Source organism: Haliaeetus albicilla, chromosome 4 (assembly GCF_947461875.1).
Source record: "Haliaeetus albicilla chromosome 4, bHalAlb1.1, whole genome shotgun sequence".
NCBI classification, from domain to species: domain Eukaryota; kingdom Metazoa; phylum Chordata; class Aves; order Accipitriformes; family Accipitridae; genus Haliaeetus; species Haliaeetus albicilla.
The window spans coordinates 7,788,591-7,806,792 of record NC_091486.1 but is presented as its reverse complement, the minus strand read 5'-3'; the positions used below and the strand labels follow the sequence as shown (position 1 = coordinate 7,806,792).

Below are 18,202 nucleotides of genomic sequence, written 5' to 3'. Positions count from 1 at the left end.
TTCACATCAAACAAATGCTAGATTAATGATTGACTGCCCATTTATCTGGTTCATTCAGTTTTGCATTTTATTACTTTGTGGAGTAGGAAGATAATAGCCAAATTCTTCTGTTGATGACACCAATGAAAACCCTGACTAATTGTTGCAGTGAATGGCACCGATCTGTATTTTCACACATCATTGAGCAAAATACAGTCCAGAGTGCAGAAAGGTAGCATGCAGGAGAAGTGGTGAAGGATATGTGTGTCATAAAACTCAGAGCAACTGGGCTTAGTTAAAAAGCCTAGGAGTCTTGCCTTGCTACAAGCAGGACAAAAAAATGATCTCCACTCCAGGGCAACACCGTGTGTCAGGATCCTTTGCTGAATTCTGATGAAAATGTCAGTGGTTTGACTGAGTCTGGCCAAGAGCCCACCTCCCCTGGGAGCAGTGGCCAGCGTGAGGAGGACAGAGGTGGCTCACCTGCCAACTGCTGCCCTCGGTGTGGGACTGTCGGATCCTGCATCCTCCCTGCTACCAGAAGGAGGGAGCCACTACAGAGGCAATTGCTGCTATCAGTGCTGCTGGCATCTTCGTTGCGCTCATGGGTACCTGGATGATAAAGCCTTACCTGCAGGTGTAGCTGGAGCCAAAAACCGAGGGTCACAGCTTCAGCTGTGGCCCATTCTGTGTAGCTTGGCCTGCTCATCACCCCAAGAGCCAGCATTGCTGTCCGTGGACTCTTCACCATACCTCCTGGGAAGAAAGCCTTCAGCCAGGGATGAGTTAGAACAGAATCCCACTTCTTCCCCTTACTGCTGTCCTATTCCTCCACCAATTCACCCTTTTCCCATACTTGTGTGCCATTTTCCCCTTCCCTTCTATACTCATCTGAGCCGTCAAGTCACATTATTTCTCCTCCACTCCTGCCTGCAGCCTGACGACCTGGATCCTGTTCTCACGCCCTCTTCAAAATTGACCCTCCCCGCTCCCATCCTTGATTCTCAAAAATCTTCTCCCTCCCGAAACCATTCCCCAGTGTAATGTTTTGGCAGAAGAGTATCTGAAGATGGAGAGCGGGTTCCCACCATGCCTGCTCTGCCTGTGGGTAGCAGATGCTGGGGAGAGACTGCAGGAAGGAGGGTTTCTTCCCCTGATGCTCATGTCTCCATCCCTTGAGCATTGCTGCAGTTGCTGCCACCTTTGAGGCAACACGGGAGATGCAAGGATGTTCTGATTGCCACAGGATCCTTATTTCTCCTTTGTGGCTATTTGCCTTCTTCACTCCCCGCTTTTTCACTTCTGTCATGAATATTTGATTTTTCACCAGGTCTTCACCAAGTCTTTTTCACCAAGTCTAAATACCTTGCTGTCCCTCCCACCCCTTGGTGGGAAACATTTGATTTTGTTAGGGGCAGGCTAATGCCCAGTGCTTAAGGGGCACTGCAGTAGAAGTGGGCTGATACTGATGCTCTGGGAGAAAGCAGACTTATGAAGTTATTGTGGAAGAGGAAAAAATCGAATGCCCACCTCCAGCTAGAATAAGAGGAAAATATGGAAGACTTTCACTCTGCTTTTTGGTAAAAGTTTGCTGGTGTGTTTTATGGAATTGGAGGCAAACGTCATGTGTAAGATTAAAAAGAAAAAAAAAAGAAAAAGTGAATTGCCCAGATGTCTGGAGTCAGAGGAAAGCTGCTATTTGGGGACCCTTGATAGGACAGGAAGATTTAATGAACCGCTGCCTGACTGACAGTGAAGTCCCAGTATCTGTTACTGCCCGACCTCCGGCGCACTCAGGTGTTAGCCCATTACATTAGCTTTCATATGCATAACCATCCCCATCCTTGTAGCTCTAATATTATTTGAAAGGAACTGAAGTGAAAATACTGTCAAGACCCCTCTTTACCTTGAGGAAGGAGTAGGAAGAAATGATGTGAGAAGCTGTATTTGCAATGAATCACTCCCAGGAAATAGCTTATTGCAGAGAGAGATCTATGAAAGAGAACCCAGGATGAAGAGCACGTGTATGAGACCACCAAGTCTATTAACTGAGGTTGTCTGAGAACCGAGGTATTGGTAAGAATCAACAAGAATAGAGTTTTGCTCTTATTGCTGGAAAAAATGTCAGCGTCCCCTGGGGAATTCTAACTGCCCTTTGATAATAACTGCTAAACCCCAGTGTTTTCAGGATTTGCAGGTGCTGTGCCAATCTAACTCATGTTTTTTCTCACCTGTAATGTAGATTTCAGTTTATATTTTTTCTTAAAGTTTCTGTAACTGTGGTGCTGGAAAAAAACACATTTAACCAGCAGACATCAGTTACGTAGTTTTTCAATGTATCATTCATACAGAGTATTAAACATAAAATGGGTTTACTCCTGATCTGAAACATTGTGAATAATACATTTTTAAATGGTTTTGTATCTGCTGGAAAATGAGGCCCCAAGGGTAATTTAGATGTTTCTTTATGATGGTTTATCTCAGTATTTTGAAGAGTATTTTGAAGAGGGGTATCACTCTGTGAAGGCTTGAAAAAAAGAAGAAAAGAAAAAAAGGAAAGCAAAGCATTGTAACCTCTGTTTGTAGTGGTTGATGGCAGTGACTTGGAAATGTTAAACAAGAAAAATAAAAGGGCTGCAGTGTTCTGTGATAGTTCTGTGTATTTTATTGACAAATGCTTTGATGTTGAAAACTCCCATTGTGATATTTTTTCAGAATGGAACACTTTATTTTTTTATTATCCAAACTGCTTTAAAAAGATTTCATTGTTTCCATTTTTACAGTTTATGTAGTATAATAACAATGTTTAGGAAGAAAAAAAAAGCCAAACACTTCTTGTAGGGGCCAGAGACTTTTTTGAAAGCGAGTGTTTGCAATATTAACAATGTATTTTTCTTTGAAATGGGGAAAAAGGAACATTTCCTTCTTGGGCTTTACTGTGAAAAGGGCAATTTTGCATTGGGCAACTAAAATACTGGTTGTACACCCGTATATGAGTGAAATAGATTCTATAGCTGCTTTTCAGCTGTTGCATACTCAGGCTATGCTAATACCATGAGTTTCTGGAGCTTACCCTGCAATGCTGTACACTTACCTGAGCTACAATTACAATACCTACTTCTTGATATTGCTGGACTTAAGATACTGTGGGTATGTCCTCTGTGCTAAGTAGTGTCTTAAATACATTTATTTCTTCAGTCTGTATGGAGATTTGTACAGCTTTCTCTCAGACTATGAGCTTGAAGCTAGCTTGAATATGACTGCTATGTGCTGCAGTCTGGTAGTGTCTCTGGTATAACTGCCTGTCATGAAACAAGAGTTGTATTTTCTCACCTTGTTATTTGATGTATGTCAGAGCTGGCAGTTCAGCTGAAAACCATTTGTGCTGGGAGAAATTAGAGTTGGTTTTGTTGGGTTTTTGGCTCCAGCTGGGAGTGTCTAAATGTTTCTAGAAGGAAATGACAGTTTTGCTAGATGCTCCTCTTACACCTTGGGGCATCTTGGAGTTCCCCAAAGTCAGAAGGGTTGTCCTGGCTTTGTACTGGTGTTGTTCTGTTGTAATTGAGCTCGGTGGAGGTTTTGAATCGCTGTAGATATAGGAGATTTTATCCCCCAAGATGTTCTTTTCTTTGTCTGCAGTTTCTCTCTTTCAGAGATGAGTACATTACCCTGCCTAAATAACATGTCTTTGAGATTGACTGTGAGAGTATACTGTAAGGCATGCACTAAAGACACTATAAATAGTGAATCATCTGTCGTAGACAAACCAGCTTCTATAATGGAATCAGTTGGATAGGTGCCATTTATCCTTATCATTTTTCTACTAAGAGTTTTACATTAGGGGAAAAAGACATGAAGAAACGTTTTCTAGCTGCTTACCCATCATCCTTGAACCAAGATTTATACAGGAACTGATCTTTGTATCTTTAACATTTATTGGTATTAACAACACAGGAGTGTAACAAATAGCCAGACTCACCATTTTTGCAAGATATCGAAGATGTCAGGAATGATTTTTTTATTCTTTTTTTTCTTTCTTCTTGGAAGTCACAAGGTCATATATGAAATAATATTTGGGAGGAATATCAAGAAAGCTAGAAAAGCTGCTGCCTTTCCTATTGAGCTGTTTAGTGTGCTTTACTAATCAGTTATAGTGAAAGAAGCCAGGCGAATGAGAACACAATTACTTACACTAGATTTGCAACACTAGATGTGTAACAGCTACACAGCTTAAGAAGCACCCAGCTGCCTCGTCTCGTCTCGGTCGGTGAATTCCCACCTGTGATGTGGTTGTTCGTGCAATTGTTTGAGGCGGCAGCATAAATTAGAGCAATAAAATGATCTGGGTGAAGCAGGTTTTAGCCTGGATAATTTTATTGATCTGCACTGTGGCACCACAGGGGGGTGGCATCACTGGGAGGTGGCAGATTGAGATAGAAATGGGAATGAACAGTTGAGAGCAGAAGAGTAGAATCTTCCTAGATTATTTTTGGCATGGTCTTGGTATGTCCAGATGTGGCATAAATAATTAGTAGCACATGAACTAACTGTGTAACTTGTCTGTCATTGCCTCAACTGGTTTCCTATTTCATTGGTCCGTGTAGCTCAGAGTGAAAAAAAAAAAAACAATTTGTCTCTAAATGGCATAATTGTTCACCATACCATTGCTTATATATTAGAGTTAGCTTTAACAGCCTGATGGAGGAAGTGGTAGGAAAACCTGGGTGAGAAAGATTCAAAACCAGCGACAGCAACAGGAGGGGAGGAAGTACCTCAGAAAAATAAGGTACTGTAGAAAGCTGAATCTCAAAAGGAGTCGAGACTGATTGTCTGGCGGCAAAAAAGACAAGAAAAAACAAAATGTGAGATGCAATAAAAAACCAATGATGGTAAAAGTAAAACAAAATGGTTTTCTGACTTAAGATCAGTCATTTTATTGATTTTTAAAATAAAAGCTCTATTTTATTATGTGTGCCTGAATATACCAGCCAAAACCTAAAAACACAAATGCTCAAATAGCCTCAGGCAGCCCCCAGCCCCCTGGCCAATAACTCTTGTCTGGCTCATGCTGCAAGTGCAGGAGTGTGTGTACTCTGTTTGCAAGGTCATTTATCAACAAAATCCCAGGGAACTGCATGAAAAGGGTCAAGAATAAGCTCTTTTGGCTCTATACTAGGCAAATCACTGAACTTCTGTTAAAAATCAAAACAAGTGCAAAAAATCAGGGAGAAAGTTTAAAAAGAGCCAGTCCAAAGACACATGATTACTACTCTGCATGTCTAGAAGCTGCAGCTTAAATTTTGTTCTGCAGCTGTTAAACACTAAGCTACCTCTGCTGCTCATTTTTATCTGATAGAAGAAATCCAGGGATAAAATCGCTTTTCAAACAAAGCCATGCCAAAGACCATGAAAGAAAAATAAAGACAGATGGCTCTCATTGGGGGTGTCTAGAAAAAACATGAATCCCTTAATATGGTAATTTCTTTATATCTATGAATTGTATAATTCTGTTGCCTTCAGTGCAATTACACGAACTTAGGCCTGTTAAGCATTTTGACCAGTGAGTCCAGCTCTGCACTGAATGAATCTTCCGATAACAAATGTGAGAGCTGTGATTCAATAACTTATGTTCTCTTTGATGCCGAAATGCTCGTAGCACATCTAGAAATGCAGGGTCCTTGATCCTGCCAAACAGCACTTGCTTTTGCTGAGGAAGTTGCTGATGTAACTGCAGAAGGTGAGATGGATTAAGTCTGCAACAAGTGATTGCTTCAGCCCTCTTTAGGGAGGTGAGAAAGGCATCTGCAGGCACCGAGTCTAGCAGCACTGCTGAACTGTCTCCAGTCCAGCCCGGAGATGGGATTCACTATCCGCGTGTGGCTGCGGTATCTCTAATCTGATATGAACGTGATCACGATTTCACCTGTAACCAGTTATTGATTGAGAAGGGTGGAGTTATTGGACACCTGTGCTCATTTGGAGCAACTTCTGACCGGTGATGTGGTGGGTTAGGGTTGGAAGAGAATTTGGCCTGTAGTCATTTGTTGATTGAGAGATGTGGAGTTAATCTCACTAATTGTTCTAGTGCCCTAGGACTGGCTCCTGTTTCCTGGCTGTCATTTTCATAGCAGTAGTCCTCTGTGGGAGTTGCATGAATACCTACAGAATGGTTGGAGACAGAGTGAAACAACCCCCTTTCTGCATTTTGAAGAGAAAGAAGAACATTCAATACAATCCCTCTGCAGTTATTCTGTTGACCACTGGGGCTCTGTAGGTCACAAATTGAAAATTTCTGCATTTGGTCATGCACGGTAGTCTTTTAGTAGTCTTTTCAATTTGTTTTGGGGGTTCATATTCCTTGTGCTTATACATGAGTCTTATGTTGGTGTTGGACCGCGTGTGGTATTTGAAGAGAATGGCAGAAAATCCAAATACCTTAATATTTCACTTCAGACTCTAAAATTAGCTTCATACATTTCATAAAAAGACTATTTGAAAGTTAGCCGTATGCTGAATGAAAACTGAAAGTATTTTAAGTGAAAAGAATAATCTAATGATTGGGTTTATCAGAAATTCACATATAATTAGTGCAACAGTAGGTATTTATCGGTGTTTTAGTTTATGTAAAAAAAAAAAGAAAAGAAAATTAATAGGATTTCCAAAGATTGGAGAATTTTTCTTAATTTTAAGTGCTCCTTGTACTAAGAACTTACTAGAGTAGTCCTCAAATATATGCAAAAGATAAAATAGAACTAAAGACTCTTGAGTAGACTTAAGATATGACTCTGGATCACTGAGATTATTACTTGAGACCAGATTTTTTTCCTGTTAAATACTGAGGGCAGTGCCCTAGGACCCCAGTGAAAGCTTGCTGTATTCAGTCTTCTTCCTGCTACTAATGGTCTGGGCATTGAGTCACAAAAAGGTACTCTGATATGGTAGTAAGTCATGATAGAAAATCCTACATGAACTTATAAAAACAGAGATTGCATGCTTAAAAACTGAAGGCCTTCCTCAACTCAGATTGAAGCTCTGACTTCAAATGGAAATGGAGTAGAAATCTTTCTATGGGTTTGTGTTAGAACTGACACTTGACCAAAAGGGCTCTGGACGTACCTAAAAGAAATCAGGCATTGCTTTCTGGCTGGTAGCAGAAAGAAGAAATAAGTAAAAAAGAGTCATGGATGAAAGGGGAAAAAAGCTTCTTTCCATTTCACAAGATAGTAATATTTGTAGGTGTAACTACAGTATCCTTGAGTAAGAAGAATGGAAATGTTTCCTAGATAGTGCCTTAGACCTAAATTAAACTATGCTTTGCTCAGGCAACAAGTAAACTGAAACACTTTTTTCTTAACCATGGGCCATTTTGCTTGGCAAACTGCCTTGCTTTTCAAACGGTGAAACACTTGATAAAACTATTCTTTAGTCTGGTAGGGCTTCAATAAAATTAACCCATTAGTCAGATCAGACCAGGCTGTCAGTCTTCTGTGCAGTGATGTGACTGGCATTACCAGTTGACTGCCATCAGCCTCATCACTTCTTTTGCTTCCACTATTCTGTATTACAAGAGAAAGTTAGCAATTGCAAAGTTATTTTTATGCTAGTGCAAAGGTAATATCTCAAAACGGATGCTTCTCCTGATATTTATTTTGCTTATCTGAAGCAAAATGTCCTACTGCGGAGCAGAGCAACCACTAGCTGTGTTTCTGCAACATGGATGAATGTGTCAGTCAAGATAATGACTATTCCAACACAATCTGCTCTCTTCATCTTGCCGTCCCCTTATTCCTTGACCTGCTATCATACCCACACCTGGAAAATTTAGGTCAGCCAGGCTCCTTTCAGGCAAAACAAACTGAGCAGCATGCTTCAGTAACAACCCCCACGCCAGTAGCAGGGAACAGGGCTCTTATTTCTTGCCGTGTGAGGAAGGTTCTCAAACTTCCCTGCCTCCTGAGTCATCGCGGAGAAGACCGGCATGAAAGGTTGCATGGCTCCCACACCCACACACCTCCAGCCTCTCTTGTACAGACTATCTGTTAATGGAGAGACTGCATTAAAAGGACTAAACCTTCCCTCAGAGGATCAATTAGCAAACTTAAAATAGACTAAAGGAAGACAGAAGCCGTTGCAGAGCCCTTCTGCTAGGAAGCTCTCCTTCTGAGAGAAAAATCCAGGAGTAAGCAAGTGCCCAACATGATGGAGAGCTTTCTGTCCTCGTTCCCCTTTTAAGACTTACTTCACTGTAATTACTGGAGTGTTACTGGTCGCAGCAATCCAGTTAGAGCTGCAGCAGTGCCTCTATTAACAATTTCTATTTCCAGGGCTTTTCAACTCAGCTGTAAATACTTGCTAACGGGTGCGGTTTGGCACACAAAGCCTTACTCAAGGCACAAGGTTCAGAATGCTTTTTCTATGCAATTGTTCTAAATCTGTATATTTCATGATAACACAACAAAAATACAAGTTTTGCTGATCTAATACAACAGTTTCTATGTCTATGACTTTGAGTGAAGAGTTCAGATATAAAATCTAATCTAACCCTCGGGTCTGCCAGAACTACCTTATTATCCCTACCAATCAATTGGTGGCATCTTGGGAAATGCTAGTGTTTTGATAATTAAAAGTTAACAAGCAGCTGCGAATGAATACCGAAACCTTTTTGGTAAGTATAGCAAAGGCAGAAGGCTTCAAGTACCCCTGAAAATGTCCAACAAAGACTTCCTTATTTAGGAATTCATCTAAATAGCTGAATCTAGGATGTAATTAGATAGCATTGCCCAATGCGTCTTTAAAATTTCCTGCTACATTATTTTTACTTGCTTACTCACATTATTGTCCTCCTACAATTGCCTTTAAGTGTTAAGTTTCTCAAAAATGTTAAATGTATTTTTCAACACACTTTGCTATCAGTAATTTGACACAAAGGACACAATGCTAAGATTTCATGAAATACCTTTGACTTCATCACATATCATTATATAACATTTCATAGAAGAGAAAAATTATAAAAACATCTCAGTCCAAAATATAGTTTGAATAAGTTGCAGATTTGTGTATGTTAAGCTGCCCTTATACAGCTTTGATTTGTGCGACCAGCACTTACTCAGCAGTTCAGTATAACTCTTATTGACCTTGGCAGCTGTCACATCGCTTGCTAGATTTTATGTCGCTGGAGGTGTCAATGTTCAGGGGGAAAGATGTGCAGAATATGCGTGGTTTTATTTGCAGGCGGGAATGAGGTAGAACCAAAACTGCATTTCCAACAGCATTATTTCACAGATGACAGTCACAGGAGACCTGTGACCAACTTTAACCTTTTAATAGTATGCATAAATTAAGGCTACGAGAGAATACTGAGCTGCCAATTATAGAAGCTGTAGTTCTAGGGTCTTTGATTAGCATATTCTTCCCTACCTGCCCCATGACAAAAATGAAAACCAAAGGCTTTATGAAACTGAGACCAGAAACTCATAGAAACTTATCTCCAAATAAATATAATGTGCAAAGTAGATAACTCAAGCTTCCATTAGCTACTAAATACCCAAAGTGAGAAGCTGGAACAGAATGTAGACTAACATTCCAGTTTCCTTTCTTCCCTAAACAAATACCTGATCCCTTTTTTTTTTTGGCCTACAACCCCTCATGCAGAATGCGATGTACTAAGTCTGAGATTGACCTTCCCCAAGGCAGTCAAGTTCATCCTGAATCCTTATCTGCATAATGGTTCTGCAATAAACAGATGTGGCTTAGCAGTATTTGTAATATAAAATATAATGCTTTCAAAATGTCTTGGATGTCCTCTCGAGAACGTCCCAGGGTAAGTTTGAATTTCAAGTTTGAATGCTGTTGTACCTCAAGGCTTTTTTTGGGAACATGCTTCTAGGTGGTATGTAAGATCCTCAGCGTCCACAGCCTGCTGGGAACTTTATGTGTTGAAAAGGTTGTTACTTTCCCAAACCGAGCTTTGCAGGTTGTGTCCCTTTCTGATGCCTGGAGCTGTGCATGGGGGATGCGGGGTGACCTGACCTCATGTGTTGACTCTTACCCCAGCCCTGCAAGAGACTTGCATGAGCAAGATCATTTATGCTTATAACAAGGCTTCATGGGACAAATATAAGAATGATGATCCCCACGGCTTGGGGGGAAAAAAAATAAATCCAGTGTGGACCATTGTACTCATCTCCATTTTTCTGGCATTTTTATCTGGGAGATGTATCGTATACTTCTTGTCTACTATTAGAGCACTTCATTTGCAGACGAGGCTTTGTGTCAGACTGCCTAGTTTATAAGTGCACGTTAGTACATGAATAAACTGCTTGAGGTGTGAGTGACTATATAGCTGCAACCTCCTGCTTATCCTGACTGTTTCTGGCTGCAGTTATGGTGTTTGGAATAAGGATGAGCTGCTAGAGTAAACGAGCACAGAATACCAGCAGGTTAAACTCCTTCACAAAAGTCTCCAGTAATGCAACCTCTGTTCTTTGCTATGCTGAAATTTTTTCTCTTTTTTTTTGCTGACATATTTTTCATTCTGTTGATCAGTCTGACCTGCCAGTTCATGCAACCCACTACTGGGCATGAAAAATGCCTGAGAAATGGGTTGTGGATGTTGCCTGCAGAAGTGGCCCACAGAAATGCCCTCAGCGCTAGCCGCTGGAGCATCGTGCCAGCTCCTCCAGTAAATCTTGGTGACAGATGTCACCTTTTTGGAATGGTCAAAGCCATCTGTGACACTTTTGTTTTGACCTTGTATTGATTAGCCCTTTGTTTTTTTAAGGTTCTAGCAAATAACAATGCTAATCCAGATAAACCAAGTCACAACTGAAGGTCAGCTTTATCTAGATGCCAGGCTCCAGTCACTTCCTGATGGGAGCTGAAACGGTACCAGAGAGATTGCTTATGATTTTAGCATACTTTTATGAGGGACTTAACTTATTAACATCATTCTCTAAATGCTGATTTTGATCACTGCAGTTAGTTGTGCATGATTTCCTGAAAGATGTAAAAACACAACAATTTATTTAAATATGGATAAATCAAAAAATTTAAAAGCTGCAGACTGATTTCAGTCTGTGTTACAGCAGGCCATTTTTCTTGCATCCAGTGTTTAGGTAGTGCTTTTTAAGCAAGTATAGAATAAAAAGCAAAATAGCATGAAAACACTGAAGTTGACACTAAGAAGCCATGTATGGGTAGGTGCATGTGGGCCACTGATTTCTACTAGAGAGATAAAACTTAATAGTTCCACCCTGCATTATAGTTTTGTTATTTTTAATAGTGGATATTGACCTAGTTTTAGTGGCTGTGCTGTGAGAAGAAGTATCTAAACCCTGTCCCTGCAACCCCAAACATTTCTGTCTGTCATATCAAGGAGAGGGAATTGGAGACTGATACGGGGCGGTTGCGCTATTTCATTGGAACTGAATTTTCATTGACCTTTGGCAGAAAAGTCTATTTAACTACATCCTGGTCTTTTACTTCCTGGAGAGTTGGAAGTCAGAGTTAGTGAGTGTATATTGAGGTGAGAAACCCTGGTGCCCTTTTCCTGGAAACATGCTACCCTTTCTCCTTAATGTTACAGGGTGGCTATTTGGAGAAGCTCACCAGCGCTACAGAAGTGAAGAACGAAGCGGTTGTTCTCTCCCTTAGTCTCTTCTGGGCAAGAAATTTTCAGATTAATCCTAGTTTTAGGATGTTTTTTTTGCCCCCCCCCCCCCCCCCCTTTTCTTTTTAAATTACAAAGAAAAGTATTAAATCACATTCCCTAAGACCAAAGTATACAAGCTTATAAAAGTTTTAGGATGTAGAGCTGGCTGAACTCACGGACTTTGGTTGCCTAGTGTTAGTTACCATGTTTAAACATCATGGCTTGGGATGTTTTTCTGCCCTTCTACTATACAAATGATGCCACTTCTACGCTCTCTGAACTCCTATATGGATTCCTTGGATATTCAAAGCCATGAAAAACAGAGTGGGAAATACTTTAAACCTTACAAGATTTGCCATGGCTTGTTCTAAGACAAGCGCTTTTCCATTCAATACCGTACATTGCTTTATGTTGAAGGTGTACACCAGACACTCAATCAGCAACGTCCACTACAGCTGCTGAGTCAACAAAGTATAGAAGCAGAGGGCGGCTGTGTCATACTAAATAGTTTTCTTTGCAGATCCTTTCCTTCCTGAGTCTCTTTGTACCCCTGATCTTATCGATGTTATTGGCTCTACTAATTTAGCAGTCTTTTGGGCTGATGATCGTAATTATAACACACAGCACAGCTTGAGTAAACAGTCCATTGCGGACCTAACATATTTGGCTGTCCAATGGCAAATAAACATACTTTTGGCAAGTAGTGCTTCTTTAATGCCTTTCACTGGTTGCTACAAACCCTGAAGAGCTATTGCAGTATTATGGAGAAAAAGGGGGTTGTTCTATATTAAGTTCAGCTCCATATATTTTTGCATGTAGCTCTAAAATTATTGTAAGACTGAGTTCTTTTGAAGCAGATGGACATTGACAGGATTCACGATAATTTTTATCGTGCCTACCTAACTACAATCTTTTTATTGTTACTAATGAGGTAAATATTTATGCTTGATTTTTCTTTGACAACTATCTCAGAGTAGCTGTGTCATACAGTTGGCAGAGTATATTTTAAATTAAGATGTTTGTTTTAAAGTTCAGTGGTAAAATATAACTGCAGTGCAGAAAGTTGCATATATTATAGGCAGTAATTGGAAATAATTATAAAATTCTGTGCTAGAAAATTGTGATGAAAGAACACTTAGATGAATGACAAATGAGCTGTTCAAAGTTCAGGTAATGTCAAAGGTAAGACTGTGTGGGCAAGGTTAATTCTCTTCCTTTGAGCACATGCACTGCAAGTATTAATGATCCCCCCCTTGCACCTTGAAAGTCTTCTGCTGCAATCAGTGGGCAAAGCCTGCACTCATTATTTTATGCCTACCCTTGAAGGAATAAAACCCAATATTATTAATTGCACCTGGGCTTGCAGTGTGCTCTGGTGCAGATTCTGTTCATACCCCAATGTGACAACAGAAGCTGGACAATAACCAAAATCCCTTATTTTCGTCCTTATATATTCCTGTCCCAGTCACTCTTTCCTTAATTTAGCTGGAAGGTAGAATAAGTAATTCTGCTTTGCAAAATAAATGTTGTGACTTCAAAGGATTTGTGTTTTCCCTTTCTGGCCTGACATCGCAGCCCCCTGCCCCGGAGCAGTTTGCTGGCGGTGGCCGAGGCGCTCGCCGGGGTGAAGCCCTTGCTCCTGGGCAGCTGATCTGCGACCGCCCAGGCGAGGGGGATGGCCACCAGCTGCTGCCTGCTCTGGCAGGTGGCTAAAGTTTTGATGACAAAACCCACCTTGGGTCCAGGAATTCAAGCTTTTAGCATTCCTGATGAAGTCCACAGGGATTTTACAGAACTAGACAAAGTTCTCTCCTAAATTATCCTTTTAATTCATTTAAAAATAACATGCAGTCGGTTCTGAAGTAGGACAGGTACTTGAAGGTAAGTATTGAAGAGGAATTTAGTGGTCCAATATATGTCTTCAGGATGCAGTGAGGAGGAGTGATCAGTGTTGGGAAACAACTGATGTGATCAGTTTTAGCAGCATATTTTTCTGTCAGTTTTATCCGTGCAGCTCTTTGGATAAAATAGATTTAGTGGGAGTTCTGGGCATACCGTGATTCATCTGGCTAGAGCACTTAAACATGTCTCAACAATTTGTTTTTACTCTAAACAGTATTTAAACTCAATCTTTCAAGTAGGTACAGACATTATTTGTATATTATTTAATCCTCTGCAAAAATTTCTTCCAGTTTACTTCTAGCTATGATACCAAAATCAGTCTGCTGCCAGAACATCAAGTGCTGTTTGATCTACTATGGCTTTATTGGATGAAGATTATACTGTAAGGTAGGTCTACTATGGTGGAAAGCCTTTTTTTCCTGTAGACAAATATTTAGTATCTGAACTCACTTGTAAAGCTCACTTTACAAGAGAGATGCTTCAGAGAAAAATGTTATCACCCCTAACGTGACTTTACATGCAAGTAAAGTGCTGAAGTGGAGACTCTCTCTAAGAAAACAAATAGAAATAAATTATCACTATCTCTAACATTTTCTCTTGGATGTGATCATAAGACAGGCTTCAAGCTGGGAAAGTGCATTTCTGGCCAATCCTGCTTTTGTTTTATTGGCATACAACTGTTGAGTTTTTGCCACTGCCGAAGCCTGCAATTAGGTCAGAGTGATTTTCAGTCTCCTTGGCCTTCACTTGATTTGTGGACTGTCATGGTACAGTCTGAAATGTAACAGACTGATTAACTATAAGGAATTTTTGGGCCACAGTATGCTTTATATTTTCCAGTTAACCTTTTACTAAGTGCGAGTCTAGTTTTGGGATGATAGACCTTGATTAATTATTAGCTCTTACTGATCACTATAGTTAAAGAAAGTCTGAGGTATAATTCCTTTTTTGGGGGGGGGGAGGGGAGGGGCAACTAGCCTGTCTTTGTGAGCTAACGCTTTCCAGAAGAAGAATCTGTGCAATCATGACATATATAGGAACAAAAAGAAGAAGTTTTTCAAGAATGTCCTGCTGTGGCATTATCTCCTCCTCTCTCTTCCACTGCGGAAGACAGCAGCTGAATTTGCACTCTGTCAGAGAGCTGAGAAGTCAGGCTCTTTCATATGACCCATGACCATTTCCAGAATTGTCTGAAGGGCAGAAGTTGATTTTTTTTTCCCCCTCCTTTTACCTGGATGACAGGATGCAGACAGCCTAGTACAGATGTAGGTTTTTTGTGGAGAGTTTCCCAGGCAGCAAGGTATGCTGTCTGTTTTTAGCCTTACCTTCTGTTTGCATTCCTACATGTTTCAAACGAGCAATGCATGCCGAAGTTAGGTGTAGCAGAGAAACTACCTGATATAAATGAGGTTTCCTCTCTCCTTTCTTTCCTGCCTGGAAAGATCTAAGTGTGAAGGATCATCTTTGTTTTTATGGGACAAGGTGTGCCTGGTTGTTCTGCAGGATTATTTATGAAGTGAATGCCAACAGGGGAGTTAGCTCTCTGAGGATCAGTGTTCAGGCCTGAGCTACTACCTTCGGCACAGTAATAATATCACTGTCAAAAAGTGGAGTTTTTTTCCGTTCAACCTACAAATTTCTAATAGCATATCTTTTCTATTACTTAAATATTTGTATGCCTATAACTCAGCCAGCGCGCTATGCAATCTTCTTCAGCATTAGGTCCTTAAATGCTCGGCAGTTCAACTTTAAGTGCGTGCATCGAAACATTTTCATAGAGGGAAGGAAGGCTTCTGAATATTATAGCTGTGTTGAATCTGTAGCAGCTATTACTCATTGCAGGGAAGTCCTCGGATGCTGTTGAATACAGTTCAAGGAAGAGTTCCCAGAATTATTGATATTCAGGCCAATAAATGTCTGGCATTTACCACTTGAGAGGATGGTCACTCTTCACCTTCCAGGTATGTTGCAACTAAAATCCTTGCGCAACCACTGCTCACAGAGCAGATGATCAAATCATGTTAACTTCAAAGGTATCATTCACATAAGGAAATGGGATTTAGTGCAAGATTTATAAATGTGCTATAATTAGACCATTAATTGTGTCATCTTTTTGGCACAGAAGTTGAAATTGCCTGTTCCTATAAGTATACGTTATTCCACAGTTTCATTTTAACAATTGTTTTGCCTCAAACTGAGGTTGTTTGACATATGCAATGCTGGTGATGTAGAAATAAGGTCAATCTAAGAAGACATGGCTTGGGCATGTTAGTTAATTGCCAGATGTCTTTTCCTTCCTTATTGCAAAGAAATATTTTTTACAAGTATTAAAATTGTGTGTTTCCACTGGCTAACAGATTTACTGGATGCCAAATGGATATTAGATCTATTTCCTATTAAATGAAGAAGAATGAATCTGAGTATACAATGAGACTAGTGAGCAGCAGTGCTTATTTTTAGGTTATACTTTTAAAGCTAAACACTATCTTTATGTCCAAGAGGAAGGTGCCATTTCTCTCATTACATTTTTACACTTGATTTCTTTTGGCAGGTTAAGACAGCAACTTTACATGAAATGGGTGATTGGTTGGGAGATTGTGAATCCTGGTTTCCAGGTTATTTCATTTCTAATAAATCATCTACAGAAAAAGTGGTCTTCTGAAGTTGTCTCATTAGTCTTCATTTTTTCCATCTTTTCTTGATTTGCTTTTAAAAAGACTCTGCGTTAAATAACCACCATCCTTCTATTCAAATGCATGGGTGCAACTAACCCCTCGAAACGAGCGAATGACCACTCTTAACCACTGCCATGGTTAAGAATTTAGCTTTCACTGTGAATGTAACACTGAAATCCTTGTTTCTAAGCCTAGAGATGGGTTCCCTTTCTGGCTCCCTAGGTATCCAGGGAGTTCATCACCAGGTGTGCAGAGGTCCTAGCCTGTGTACTAGCCCCTGCAGCCCGTCCTACAGTGATCCCAGGCTGTGAAATGTTTTCTGGTGCTTGTCAGATCTGGAAATAATTTACTGTGCCAGGGGTCAAAATGCCTTCTCACTGCCACTGTGGTTGTGAGCACAGATGAAACTTTAAAACTACCTTTGTTCTGCTTTGCTCAGTAAAGGCAGTGGACTTCCAGCTACTTAGGACCTAACCCAGTGGGCTTGCCATTTATATACCCATGTAGGGTTTTTTTTTTATTTTGTTCCTCTTGCTGCTAGGAATCAAATATTTAATCATTTACAAGGATTCTTTTCAGATTTCTAGATGGGTGAGGAGACATCAGTCAAATTATGGGCACTTGCTGGCAATCATATGGACTTGATCTGCCTGCTAAGAGAGCATGAGTGAATTTAGAGTAACATTTAACAACACAGGAAAAAAATTCTTTTTTGGTCCTCTACAAATGAAACTCTGCTAGTGTCTGGGGATTAAGTTAAACTGAATAGCTTGTGAGTTCTTCTTCCCATTCCTTTTCTTCTCACCGTGTTTTCTCTTGAGAATGACAGAATGAAAACCGCATGTGAGTCTCAGTTTTTCTCTAAAACTTCAATCCATTTAAGCCAGGCTGCCCTTTTTAGGAGTTAGGGAGGCACTGAGTTTCCTCTGATTTATTTTCATTTGGCCTCATGTAATTCTAGATACAAAACTAAAAAGAAAAAATTTTTTAATTCATTAGACACACTTGTATTATATTCGGAAATAACATAAAGTGGAAAAGAAGTTGGTAGCTTGTTGTGATTCACCTGTTTCAAAGTGCAATAGTGTAGTGCCTCATTTGCTATTGCTTTTACTCCCTTGCCATGGTAAAGCAAGTCCAGCAATCCATAGCTGGTTACAGGGTGTCAAAGATGACCAACAGAAGACACAGAATGGGGGAGGCTGCTCTAAAACTTGTCTGGCTGTTATTTGGAGTGTTTGAAGGCATAAAAACAAGTTTGGAGCTTTCTGCAACTGCTGGCAACCTGAAGTGTTAGATGGGAAAAGTATTTATCAAAGAACACCTTTTTTTAAACTGAATCAATACCTCAAAACATACAAAATTGGTTTTGAAGGATTTCTGAAGATCAGGCATATGTCTAAGGGAGTCTCTTTGCTGGGTAAAAAACTGGCTGACTGGACAAGCCCAGAGGGTTGTGGTGAACGGAGTTAAATCCAGCTGGTGGCCAGTCACAAGTGGTGTTCCCCAGGGCTCATTTTTGGGGCCAGTTCTCTTTAATATCTTTATCAATAATCTGGAAGAGGGGATCGAGTGTACCCTCAGTAAGTTTGTGGATGACACCAAGTTGGGTGGGAGCGTTGATCTGCTGGAGGGTAGGAAGGCTCTACAGAGGGGTCTGGACAAGCTGGATTGAGGCCATTTGTATGAGGTTCAACAAGGCCAAGTGCCGGGTCCTGCACTTGGGTCACAACAACCCCGTGCAGCACTACAGGCCTGGGGAAGAGTGGCTGGAAAGCTGCCCGGCAGAGAAAGACCTGGGGGTGCTGGTTGACAGCCACCTGAATAAGAGCCAGCAGTGTGCCCAGGTGGCCAAGAAGGCCAACGGCATCCTGGCCTGCATCAGAGATAGTGTGGCCAGCAGGAGCAGGGAGGTGATTGTTCCCCTGTACTGGGCACTGGTGAGGCCGCACCTCGAGTCCTGTGTTTGGTTTTGGGCCCCTCACTACAGGAAAGA

General features: G+C 40.7%; 1 long non-coding RNA gene across 1 annotated transcript in view; it reads left to right on the top strand.

Moving 5' to 3' along the window:
* The window catches only part of LOC138685040 (uncharacterized), a 205,935-nt gene that overhangs the window by 177,423 nt on the left and 10,310 nt on the right, over nt 1-18,202 (top strand). The window contains exons 4-5 of the long non-coding RNA XR_011324277.1: nt 13,822-13,918; nt 15,374-15,492. This is a non-coding gene — a long non-coding RNA (uncharacterized lncRNA). The remainder of the gene's footprint in view (nt 1-13,821; nt 13,919-15,373; nt 15,493-18,202) is intronic.